The sequence below is a fragment of the Lissotriton helveticus genome, chromosome 5_1 (assembly GCF_964261635.1).
Source record: "Lissotriton helveticus chromosome 5_1, aLisHel1.1, whole genome shotgun sequence".
NCBI classification, from domain to species: Eukaryota; Metazoa; Chordata; class Amphibia; order Caudata; family Salamandridae; genus Lissotriton; species Lissotriton helveticus.
This window is the reverse complement of record NC_136065.1, coordinates 1796450325-1796463614: the sequence shown is the minus strand read 5'-3', so window position 1 is coordinate 1796463614 and position 13290 is coordinate 1796450325.

Genomic DNA, 13290 nt, shown 5'->3' with positions numbered 1-13290 from the left:
TCCCCCCCCCCCTTACCTGCCTGCCGGACTCTGCATATACTCCTGGACGGAGCACTCCACCCGGCGATCATTACAGCTTTTGTGGGTAAGGAGGAGTGTTACGGGGAGGTGTGTGGGGGCATGAGAAGAGAAAGAGGGCTTGTGTATTTGGGATATTGACATTGTGTTGTTTTTTGTGTGGCAGACGGCGATTTGGCCAGTCCCCTGTGATACAGCACGTGGAGTTACATGGTCCTGGCAGAAGGACTCTTTCCCTTGGAGAAGAAGACCTAGGATCCCTTGTTTGTCCTTCCCTTATTCCCGCCCCCTGTCCCTAACCAGTTCGTTGGTTCATGGTATTATTTATGGTGTGAGCCACGGAGTGGTGGGTTCAGAGGAACGGGGTTGTCTTCGCTCCTGCAGTGTATGGGCATAGGTGGGCAGGAGCCAACACTCTCCCACCGGTCAGCCTCGGTGGCGAGCTGCCGTGGGTCAGTCAATTTACTGTCGAGGAGGTGCTGCCTGAGCTCGACGAAGCAGTTGTTGGAGAGGTGCTCCCACACAATGAGATTGAAGAGTTGTTCGTAAGTGGTTACGTTGTTACCCTTGATCCATCCCTCGAAGGCCCGGCTGAAATAGTTCACGTATTCCAACCACGTTGTACCTGGGATCCGGGTGCAGTTGCGGAACCTCTGGCGGTACATTTCGGGCGTAAGCCCATATCGACTGAGGAGGGCGGCCTTCATGTGGTCGTAGGACGTCATTTGATGGTCCGGAAGCTGCAGCGGGGCATCACGGCCCTCATTGACGAATCTCCCCCATAGACCGGCTCCCCATTCACTTCGAGCGACCCGGTGGGCAGTCATGGCGATCTCATAGGCCTTGAACCACTGCTGTATGTCGTCGTGTCGGTGATATTCTCGGACCACATCCTTGGGGATGTGGACCTTCTGCTCGGTAGTACCCGGGGAGCGCGGTGGCTCGGGCACCCCTAGGTTTTTGTTCAGTTTGCGTATTTCTATCTCCGCTAGTTTGCACTCGTGCTCGTATGCCAGTCTTTTTTCTTCGAGATCCCTCTGTCTCTGTTTTTCCTCTCGCTCTTCTCTGAGCCGTAAGTGTTCTAAGTTTATTTTTTGTTCCGCTAGCTTCAATTCTCCGTCTAATTTGAGTCGTGCCAAGTCTAACTCGTGTAATCTATTTTTTTCCCGCTCCTGGATCTCTTCTCGGGAGGGGCCTGTTCTCCGTTCTTCCGTCAGGGTGGTGTTGACTTCCGGGGCTACGGGGTCCCGGGGGGTTGCGGTATTCGTCTCTGTCCAGGCCTCTAGGGCGTTTTTGAAGTCTTCTTTTGTGCTTAGCCCGGTGGTAGCAATGCCTAAGTCCATGCAAAATTGTTTGAGCTCTCGGTGGTTGTATTCTTCCAGCTTTTCCATCTGGAACTTCTCTGCCGATCCGCTCTCTTTGGTCGTCATTGTGGTTTAGTCGTAGGGTGAGTTACTGTCTGTACGGTACGCGTTGGTTCGGATCGCGCCGCTGGCCACCAATGTTAGACGGGGACCTGGAGGGTCGGCCGAGCACAAGGGAGAGGCCTCCAGTGAGGACGGTCTCTAGCGATCGCACAGACAGGTAACTTCCCCCCCACAGATGGACACCACACGAAGGTCAGGGTAACACCTTTTATAGGCAATTCTTGGAGTAGGGTGGTACGATACAAGGCGATCAGGACACGATGATCCTCTCAATTCTAGTCTCTAGTAGGGGAAGGGGGTAGCGGGACAGTCTTGGTACCCACAGGTACTGAGGTGGAATGATGGTAGCTCACAATCCTCGAGCTCGGTGTTCGAAGGGGTCAGACCGCGGCAGCGCCAGCAGGTCCCGAAGAGGTCGTAGGCGGCAACGGGCCGCGGCAGCGCCAGCAGGTCCCAACGAGGATGAAGGTTGCAGAGGGCCGTGGCAGCGCCAGCAGGTCCCGACGAGGTCGTAGGTGGCAACGGGCCGCGGCAGCGCCAGCAGGTCCCAACGAGGATGAAGGTTACGACGGGCCGCGGCAGCGCCAGCAGGTCCCACGAGGATGAAGGTTGCAGAGGGCCGCGGCAGCGCCAGCAGGTCCCGACGAGGTCGTAGGTGGCAACGGGCCGCGGCAGCGCCAGCAGGTCCCAACGAGGATGAAGGTTACGACGGGCCGCGGCAGCGCCAGCAGGTCCCACGAGGATGAAGGTTGCAGAGGGCCGCGGCAGCGCCAGCAGGTCCCGACGAGGTCGTAGGTGGCAACGGGCCGCGGCAGCGCCAGCAGGTCCCAACGAGGATGAAGGTTACGACGGGCCGCGGCAGCGCCAGCAGGTCCCACGAGGATGAAGGTTGCAGAGGGCCGCGGCAGCGCCAGCAGGCAGGACAATAGTTCACAAGGCAGGGCTGTGGCAGCGCCAGCAGTCCGTCAAGGATGAGTTCGTCGCGGTGTCTCTCGACTCCAGGATACAACTGCCTTCCTGTCCTGGGGCTGCCTCAGTTATAGGTCTGGCGCCCTTTGATGTCCGGACCCTCGCTCTGGGAGGTCGGGAGGTCTGGGATGAGGGAGTCCAGACACCCAGCAGGGGGGTGGAGCCAGCGCCCGAGGAGGCTGGGGGTGATCGGCACCTGGCGGGGGAGAGCCATCGACACTTCTTACTCCCATTGACCTGCCAAGTGGTCCGTTCACCTCCTGGGTGGATGGTGGTGCCGGGATGTCGGGGCCTGGCCAGGCCCAGGGTCGGGGTCGGGCTGAGGCCGCGCGGCCGCGTGGGGCCGTGTCCAAGATGGCGGCTGGGCCGGGCAATGGTGCTGACGGTGGCCCGGGCCCGTGACACAGGGACATCCGGGAGCAGGCGTCCCATGGGGGGACGGGTTGCGGGTTTGTTCTGTGGGTAGTACCGGGAGGGCCGGGACCCGGGCCCTGTCCTGCGGGGAGGGAGCGAGCCCTTCATGGGGCCTGTCCAACATGCACATGATGGAACTGGCATGAGAACACATAACTGGGAGCTTCCTAGAACTAGTACTAGAACACATTACAACCAGGAGCTTCATGGAACTAGCAGTAGAACTCACTCTAACCAGGAACAACATACATGGGCCATCGGATATTTCAGGAGGGAAGGAAGGACAAAGCACATCATGTAACAGGAGCACTTTTAGAGGTGCAACACAGAATACTCTCAGGGATCACATAAACATTAACCAATAACTTCCAACAGGCCAGCTGGCCTTTCTGGGGCTAGGACGCCCAAGGTCCCGATGTTCAGGACAGGCTGCAGGTAGCCAGGGACAAACCTACACGTGGCAGCTGCCCACGAAGTGCTGGGCAGCTGGGGGGCATCGTGGGAGCCTCGCAGGCTCGGGGGGTGGATAACTGGGCCATGAAGGAGCCTCTCGGGGCTCGGGGACAAGATGCTGGGCTGAGCCTCACAGGCTCGAAGGAACAACGGACAAAAGGTGGAGCCTCTCGGGGCTCGAGAGCAAAGGGACATGTGGGACCATGGTGGAGCCTCTCAGGAACAAAGGGGGCACGTTGGAGCCTCTCGGGGCCAGAGACAGAACAGCGACCGGCACTCGAGCCTCTCGGGCTCGACCCTCAAAATGCGGGGGCCGAATCTCGCCGGCTCGTCGGAAAAGGTAGGCGGAGTCCCTCTCGGGGAACTCGACATCACTGGGGGCCCCACGGGCCTAAAAGCACAACAGTAGGATCATTGGAGGGGAGGAGCGGCCACCGGCAATGTTCCCCGACGCCCCCTCCCCTTCACTGCACTCACCGGGGTCAGCGCCGGTCTCTCCTCGCTCTCCAGGGCTCCCTCTCGCTCCTGGGGGACCCGGGGGGGGAAGCGGCAGTTCTCCTGGGGGGACGCAGGGGCGCGGAGTAGGCTCCCGCCGCCCCCTGCCTTCTCGTCTCTCTCGCCAGCCGCCTCCTCAGCTCCTCGGGCCGCCGGCCAATCACAGCGCGGCCCGGGGAAGGCATCACGGAGGGGTCCCGGGGCCGGCGAACTCGGGGAAAATGACGAGGGCCAGGCTCCCTCGAGAATGAAGGGAAAATAGCGAGGTAGGCACTCGCTGGGGAGGTAGAACCTCCGCAGGACAGGGCAAATGCCGGGTGGGCATGGGCTTGTTGAATGTAGCGCTCCCAGCGCTAGTAACATGGATGAAGCGCTCCAAAGCGCTAGGGGGGCAGGAACCAGCGCTCCCAGGCGCTAGGTAGGAGGAACAGCGCTCCCAAGCGATGGGGGCAAAAGAAAGCGCTCCCAAGCGCTAGATGAAAATAGCAAGGTCCATAGGAAGTCCAGGACCTTAGGTGGAGCACAGCAGCTCCTGGAAGGGAAAAGGCCATCAGAAGTCTAGGAGTAGGGCAGGGCCCAGGGAGGCAAGCCAACCCTGAGTCCAAGCAGCAGCAGCCCTTGGTAGATTCAAGTTGGGAACAAGAACCCCTTAGAAGAGGTCACAGCCTCTTTTTATACATGAAATTCCTTTGTCTAAAGGTGCTGGGTGGGGGAGAAACCAGTCGCAGCTGGTTTTGGGAGTATCTTGTTTTCCCCAGCCACCCTTTCCATTCATCAGGCAGGCCAGGGTCATCAGACGCACCCCAGGGGGGTGGAGCCAGCATTGTGGGGGAAAGTCCAGCCCCATACAGGATACAGGCACAGCCCCTCCCTCACATCAGCGTGTTAATCTCTCCATTCACCACCGGGGCAGACCCACACAGACTCCTGGAGCCAGGCTCCCCAGCCGGCTTCAGCCAATCACGCGCCAGCACACCTACTGCACACACACACCCATGTCTAGAAGTGGCACTTCCATTTTAGACACACACACGCCGCATACATCATCTTGCAGCATTCACTCACACGAGTCCACACATACCAGACTCGAGCCTGTACCCCCCACGCCTCAGGAACTACCAGGGACACATACATTCCCCATGCATTCCTATGGGAGGGCAGGCCTCTCTCATCTACACGCACTCAGAGTGGGAATCACCATCCCCAGGTCACATATAACAAGTAAAAACTTCAGGGGTGGACCTGCCAGAAGGCCCAGTCCAACAGTCCCAGACTTCACTCTCCACGTCCAGCGTCAACGAAGGTCCTTCGAGGGGGTTAAATCAGCTCTCCGGGAGCAAGGAGTGAAGTATATGATGCTCTACCCAGCACGTCTTAAGATCCTGGATGTAAGGCATATTTTTTTGATTCCCCTGCAGAGGCCTGCGATTGGTTGGAGGGGTGGCGCACAGTGGGCCAAAACGATGACCCGAGCAGATCCGAAAGCAGCCGGCATGGTCGGGACCAAGGGGGTACGGCCAGCTTAACACCTGACATTCCAGACCGAGGACAGAATGGGCCCAGGTGACTGTGAGGTGTGCCACTGGACGGTGCATCCCGCCATGATGCTGAGAGTGGACAGGGTCTCTGAGAGCCAATCCGGATCGCTGAACTCAGGTACCGTGGGCATGTTGTGGGGTGTCCTTCTGACTCAGTACCCCTAATGTTGATGCAGGAAAGGCCGGGAGGGGGGGCGGAACCGGGGAGTTGGTTGAGAATAGCTGTGATATATCCATATTCACAGGTGTAAACTCCGTTCCTTAGGTATACTTCTTTCTGCTGACTGCAGGCCTACGTTCCCTCTCACAGTTGATTTGGGGCTGATGGGGCGACAGGCGCTCCGCAAGTTTAGAAGGTGGGAGGTTGGGGACCCACCACACAGGGAGGGGGAGTTGGGAGAGGGGAGCTGTTATTTGGGGAACATTATATTTTGGTCATATTCACACTAGTTCTTTTGCATGTGGGGTTGGCCTTGGTGAGGCACAGGGAGGCATGGTCTATCCGAGGAGATTGGGGTCCCGAACTATTAATGGGTGCACAGACGCAGGTTAAAATTTGGACATGGAACGCCAGCGGGCTGGGCAACAAAATTAAACAAACTTGGGTGTTACAATACCTGAAGCGGCACTCCCCTGATGTGGGTCTCCTGCAGGAGACACATCTGCCTGGCAATAGATGTAAAGCACTCAACCGCTTTGGGTATAAAATGGTGCCCCACTCTGGGTTTACATCCGGTTCTAGGGGGTGGGTATCCTGATTCGAAATGCCTTCCCCTTCTTGATCTCTGGCTCGTGGACTGATGAATTGGGATGCATGCTGGCAGTGGCGGGTAGGTGGGAGGGATGAACTGTTGTGCTGAGCTCATGTTATATCCCGCCCGGCCTCCACACCACGACCTTTGCACGACTGGGCTCCTTTCTGTCAGACCTTCCCCCGGGGACTCTTCTGGTGAGGGGAGACATGAACACTGTAATGAATGTCGACTTGGATCGTTCGGGTGGGGTACAGGGGTCCAAGGGAGAGAAGGGGTGGCTGGGTTTTATCAAGGCTATGGGACTGGGGGACCTGTGGCGTGCACACAATCCCACACACAGACAATGCACGTTCTACTCAGCCAGACATGGGTCGTTCTCCAGACTGGACCACCTCTTATCGCGTATTGACCAGATGGGAGACTATGTAGAACCCTACATCCTAGTCCGGAGAATTTCTGACCACTCCCCAGTTGGAGTCCTTCTTAAGGGACCAGTAATTAACAAGGTGGCATTCCCGAGGATAGACCGGTGGCACCTTCGGGATAACACTGTGGGAGGTAAGCTCAGGGAGGGATCCCAACTCTATTTTGTAGAGAATCGGCGGTCAGTTGAGTCCCATCTCACGCTATGAAAAGCTTATAAGACTGTCTTGAGAGGGCAGGCCCAGGCTCTGATTGGGGCTAAGAAGAAAGAGGAGTTCCTACAGATCAGGCAGTTAGAACAAGAGATAGAAGATCTTGGGCGGGACGCCGACGCTGCGTCGACAATTGATCGCTGCCATATACTGGCCCTTAAAAAGAAGGAACTCAGGGCGCTGGCTGAGGGCGAGGCGCATGCCTACTCCCTGGCCACACAATACCAGATTCATGATGTGGGGGATAAAGTCCTGAAGCTCCTGGCGTGGCTCAAACGCAGAGACAGGGAGCGCTCCTGGGTGGCTGAGGTGCGGGACACGATGGGCTCTCTAGTGTCCAATAGCACGGACATAGCAGAACCGATTGCGTCGTACTATAAAGGAGTTTACACTCCGGTCTGCACCAGGACGGAACAAGACTGCGCAGAGTTTTTGTAGGACTTTGCGCTGCCCACACTGTCTCAGGCACAAAGAGATCGATTAGAGGTGGATTTGACTGTGGAAGAAATAGGGGAGGCCCTCAAATCCCTCCAATCAGGGAAAGCGCAGGGACCGAACGGGTTACCAGTGGAGATATTCAAGCGGCATGCGAACGTTATCATGGGCCCCCTCCTACAGATGTATCTAGAAGCGCGACAGGTGGGAAGTCTCCTGCCCGACCAGAGGGAGGCCACGATTGTAGTGATACATAAGGCAGGCAAGCCGACCGATCTATGTTCATCATATCGACCAATCTCGCTCATTCACGCCGAAGCAAAAGTCTTAGTTAAGGCCCTAGCTGATAGGTTGCACCCGGTTCTGTCGATTCTCGTGCATGTTGACCAGTCGGGATTCATGCCGCGCAGGAGCACCCGCCATAATCTGCGCAGCTTCAATGGCGAGTTATACATTACAGAAGATGTGGGGGACACTCAGACTGCTTTGATGGCACTGGACGCCTCCATGGCATTCAACAGTATCGAATGGCCATACTTATTTATGGTACTCCAACGCCTCGGTTTTGGTCCGACATTTTGTAGTTGGGTGCGCCTGCTGTATGAGCAACCGATTGCGCGAGTGAGAGTTAATGGGACGGTGTCCAGGGCCTTCTCACTCCGATGGGCCACGAGGCAGGGATGCCCCATCCCCCTCCTGTTCGCTTTAGCTCTAGAGCAACTGGCCCACTGGATCAGGAGTGGCCGGTCGTTCTTGGGTCTGACGCTGAATGATGACTGAGAAGAGCATATATCCTTATATGTAGATGAACTTGTGTTATACATTGGCTGACCATATCACCCGATGGCGCAGACGCTGCATCTCTTTACATTTTTGGTAGCTATTCGGGATATAGAATTAATTGGGCAAAGTCAGTAATTTAACCCCTCTCGGGTCCTCCTCTGCGGATACCGAGCCGGTGCCCTGCGTCGATCGATCGCTGTGGACGGGTTTAAATATCTGGGGGTGTACATCACCAGGGATAGAGCGGAGTTCCACACCAAGAATCTGGAACCCCAACTGATAAGCTTGACAACTGACGTGGGCCAATGGCGGTCGCTACCTCTCTCCCTCATGGGCCGAGCTGCAATGTTCAAGATGCTAGCATTGCCTAGACTCCTCTATATCCTGCAAAACATGCCGTATCCAATTCCACCTGGGGTCTTCAAACGGATATCCCAGGTAGTGCGGATGCTGCTCCGAAATGGTGGCAGCCCCATGATTGCGCTGCGCAAACTGACGAGGGGTGTGTACGATGGGGGGCTGGCCCTCCCAGGCGTACAATTATAATTTTGGGCCTCCCAGCTACAGGTGGTCAATGACTGGGTGTACGCGGACAGGTCGGAAACGGCTTACAGAGTTGACGGGTTGGTAGCTGCGAGCCCTTGTTATACGCTCGTAAGCCACGGATGAACTGGCCCTCGCACACAGGAGTGGTGGTCCAGTGTTGGAGGGAGGCGAACAAATTCCTGGGGTGGAAGGGCTCCCTGATGGGCAGAACCCCTTTATGGATCGGTGAGCAATTGGCAGAAGTGTCCCGACTAAATGGCTTTCGGGGTTGGAAACTCACAGGCATCGAGTATTTGGGAGATGTCTGGAAAGGGGACGCCGCCCGATCTTTTGAATATCTGAAAAAGAATATGACCTGCATGACTCGCAACATTACCATTATGTACGCCTCACACACGCCCTACGCGCACACATTCGGTGCGGCACGCCCATTCCGGAGTATTCCCCCATGGAGGATAGGCTGCTCCTCAATCCCATCCCGGAGAAACCTTCTTCTACTATTTATCGCAAGCTCATAAATAACATGCCTGACCCTTTAGTGTCGTTGCGAGAGAGATGGGCGAGCGACATAGGTGCCCTAGAGGATGACAATTGGCAGGATGCCCTGCAGAGCCCGCGAGAAATAGCAATTCACGTCCGGTTTCGGTTAGTGCAGCTCAAAATTCTACACCGCTTATACTACCCTTGCACTCTTTTGTATACCTGGGGCAGAAGTCAGTCGGCCCTCTGCGTGCCGGGATGTCGAGGTGATGGTCCCTTCTATCATATATTATGGGAATGCCCGGGGATAGTACCCTTCTGGACCAAGGTCACGGAAACTATGGCAGCGGTTGTGAGCTCTCCGGTTCCGCTGGAGCCCAGGTGTTTACTAATAATGATTAAGGGGGCCACTGACTGGTCCAGACACAATGAGATCTGGCTGGCACTGGCAGCCGGTGTTGCGAAAAGAAATATTGCTAATGGCTGCGGGGCACAGGCACCTCCGCAACGGGACCAGTGGTTACGAGATCTAGATTGGTGCCAGAGAGCTGAGGAGACTGTTTATAAGAGATGGGGATGCTCTATGAAATGGAAAAAGATCTGGGGGCCTTGGCGGAAATACAGGGAGATGGGGGGTGGGTCGGGACCAGGTTATTCAAATTGAATGCCCTGCTTGTGTTGATGCCGGCCTTCTATCATATTGTAACATGTCATTCCATATCATGCTATATGACCAATGTTCTGTAATGTCTTATGATATGAGCACAGTTAATAAATAAGTATGGGCGAATTTTGCGGATCTGCGAACTCGTGGATTTGCAGAAATATTACTGGAGTACTACTTTCTACTGGCTAATCAGTAAGTGCTAGCTTGTTGGGTAAATGTATAGTGCTTTTCCTACACTGCAGCTGCGTTAAGTGCCAGAAGAGTTGTCTCCCGTGACCATGTGTGTGTTACTATGCCATCGCGCCGAAGGGCGCAGGGGTCCCTTGAGTGAGCTGTCCATCATAGTGGGTAAATGACGGGAAGACGGTGCACACCGCTAGTGTGTGGGCGGGGCCAAACGGGCGGGCTTCTATGCGAGTTCACATGCCTCTTGTGTGTATAAAAGGTCAGAGACCGATCAGAGCAGCAGACGAGGAGAAAGAAGCTCCTGGTCACAGGAACTGCACAGGAATTGCGCTCGTGAAAGTGAAGGATGCAAAGGCCTCCATCCAGCATCACAGCTAATTTTCGACGATAGATATGGGGAGAAAGCACACCTGCCCAGCCTCGACAAAGCTCACGATTGTTTTTGGGCTGATGAATGCGTTACTGAATTTGAGCTTCAACTCGGGCACCATATCTGTAAGTGCTTCCTGTTGAGGTTTAATTTTTGTGACAGGAGCATCATGCCAGAATGAACCCTGCCCTTCATATTTATCCAAGGATACGCCACCGGTTTGTGCGATACCTCTACTCAACTGCCAAACTTGCGGCGGGGCTTCTAAATCCGTCCAGGAGCGGATTTGCGAATTTTTAGGTAATTTCACGAGATTCGCGGATCGCGAAATTGCCAAAAATCCGCAAATTCCGCGAGCGGACGGATTTTGTGCCAATACTTATTAATAAAAAGATTTATAAAAAAAAAAAGTGATCAATGTTGGTGCTTGTTAGAGGATGTCCTTAACAAATCTGATCTTCGGACTAAATGTTCCAATGGTTTTACTTTAAACCGGGTTTGAATATGGCCCCATTGGTGGTGGACAAGCTTGAACAAGCATGATCCTCGCCTCTGGTCCTGACACAGAATGAAACATTTCCTAGCCTTCAGAAAGGAACATTTTAATTCTATTAAAAACACAGAGGCGAGGATTATTCCCATCCACGGTTTCTGGAAACGGGTCACAAACATTTGTGCCAAAATTTGGCAGGGCATGTTTTCGTGACTTCTTGCAAAGCGTTGCTCCAAACGGATAAGTACACAATGTTGTTTCTTTTGTGATGTTTTTGTTTTTTCTCCTCTGACATTGTGAAGGATTGTATCAATTACTGTCTCTGGAATATTGATCTCAGTGCGTTTTTGTATTTCAGGTTCCAACAACAGTTAAGGGGAGTAAAGAAGTTACTGGGAATGCTGCATGTCACAAGAACGAAAGAGGAGGTGTCACGAGAAGTGACTTGTTATGATATCTGATAGATACTCTGATTGAGTTAAAGTTGTGTAGTCCCCTTCCCCTGGGCTTATGGAAAGGTAGTTTATGGTCTACATGTTGAAGTCTGCTGGAGATTAATAATGGACTGAAGGTTTGAGCATAATCCTCCCTCCTTGTCCTTATTAAAATTTTAACTTTCCTTCATGAATGCTAGGAAAGTTTTCATTACTCTGTTTTTAAAAGAGATCTTTTAGCCATGAAGATGGCTTATACTGAATGGAAAAGACACACAAGTGATGGACGGAATGCGGAACAAATCAAATATTCACCCCCCAGTCAAGAGATCTGGGTTAAATCTGTTGTACTTTTGCTCACCATGCCACCCGAGTTTAGACACAGCCATATGGAAATCAATCTTAACCATGCTCATCATGGGAACAGTCCAGCCCAAGCTGCCAAGCCATGTTACTCCCTGGACCATAAACAAGCATCCTGGACCGGTTTTGTGGTATCACCCCTCATCAGCCACACTAGCTTGATTCCAGTGGCATAGTAAGCCCGGGACCCATGTCTGAGAATACCTGGCACACTTTGGGCGAGAAAGCAAATGGCACTCAAATGATGGACGGAATGCAGAACAAATCAAACATTACCCCCCCCCCAGCCAAGAGATCTGAGTTAAATCCATCGTTCTCTTGCTCACCATGCCACCCCAGTTAGACCCAGCCATATGCAAATAATTTTGACCCTTCTCCTCATGGGAACAGTTCTACATGTCTCCATGTTAGGGTCTGCTGGAGATAAATAAAGGACTGAAAGTTTGAGCATAACCCTCGCCTTCATGTCCTTAATAGAACTGAAACTTTCCTTCACGAATGCGAGGAAATTTTCCATTGCTCTGTTCTTAAAAGAGATATTTTTGCGATGAAGATGGCTTATACTGAATGGAATCATACAGAATGAGATTCGGATAGATGCACTGCAAATTTGAGAAATTTTTGTTCAAGGTACAATGAGTATTTGGGTAGGTTCAAGGTGCTCCGCCAGGTGACGTCGAGTGTCCGACGGCGTCAATGGATACACATGAGAAAGTGAAACTAGAGGTTCTCTAGCTTCATCCCTTAGCAGGCACACAAATGCTTGTCTTTAAGGAAAGACTTCCAATCAATCGGTGTCTGTAAATGTCTTTTTAATTCACTTCATTATTTGACTTTAAATGTCGCAAAATATATACTGTTATATATCCAGGTTCATAATATACAATTTTCACTTAGGCAATGTCTTTACAACGTGTCCAATGCATTTCGGGCATTAACATCATGCCCTTCGTCAGGGAATAGACATTCTTATTCAGAAACGTCGATGGAGGACACATGGCAATTCGTAAGTTAAACAATTTGGTCGATTCCTGCACTTGAAAGATTCAGCTGCTGCAGTCTCTCTACGATGTGTCCGGGTCAAACAAACTTCTCAGGAAGTTATACTGAATGGAGACATCTTTTGATGCACACTGAAGAACCTTTTGAAATTCAGACATCTTTGGAATCTGCAGTGTCTACAGAATCGTCAATGCAGGAATAGTCAAGGTGGATGCCAACTTTTCTTTGACCACTATGATTTCACTATCATTTATGTTCCCAGTTTGAAGACTTTTTTGCTAACAACTTTTCTCATTGTTATTTTGTGTCATCACTCATGTATGATCAACATGTGTTTCCGTCTCATTGTGTGGTTAGAATACTTCAGTTTGTTTTTCTTTTTTATACAGAGTTAATATGGCCCAAGAACAAATGGAACCAAAAGAGGTAGAAAATCTTCATCTTAAGGCACCTTCAGTTTAACAACATTAATTGTATTTTGGTCAACCAGCTATTTTTATCCGCCTAAAGAACTAACGCTTCAAGTAATGGAAATAAGTTATGATTTTGTTCATTATGGTAATAGAGAATTTAACACTACATCGGATCAAGTTTTAAGTTTCTATTTGGTGGCCCACTCTTCATTCTCATGTTCAAGAATATGTTCCGCTGTGTCCTTTTTGTGTTGCCCAGTATAAATCATCACATTCTAAGCCTTCTGGATATTTTCAGATGTTTAAAATGCAAAAAACGAACATGCCCCTTCTGTGAATTCTCATATGTGAGAACCACTCATCCTGCTGTGTGGTTGATAACCCATTATAGGATGTTCCTGATGTCCCAGTTTC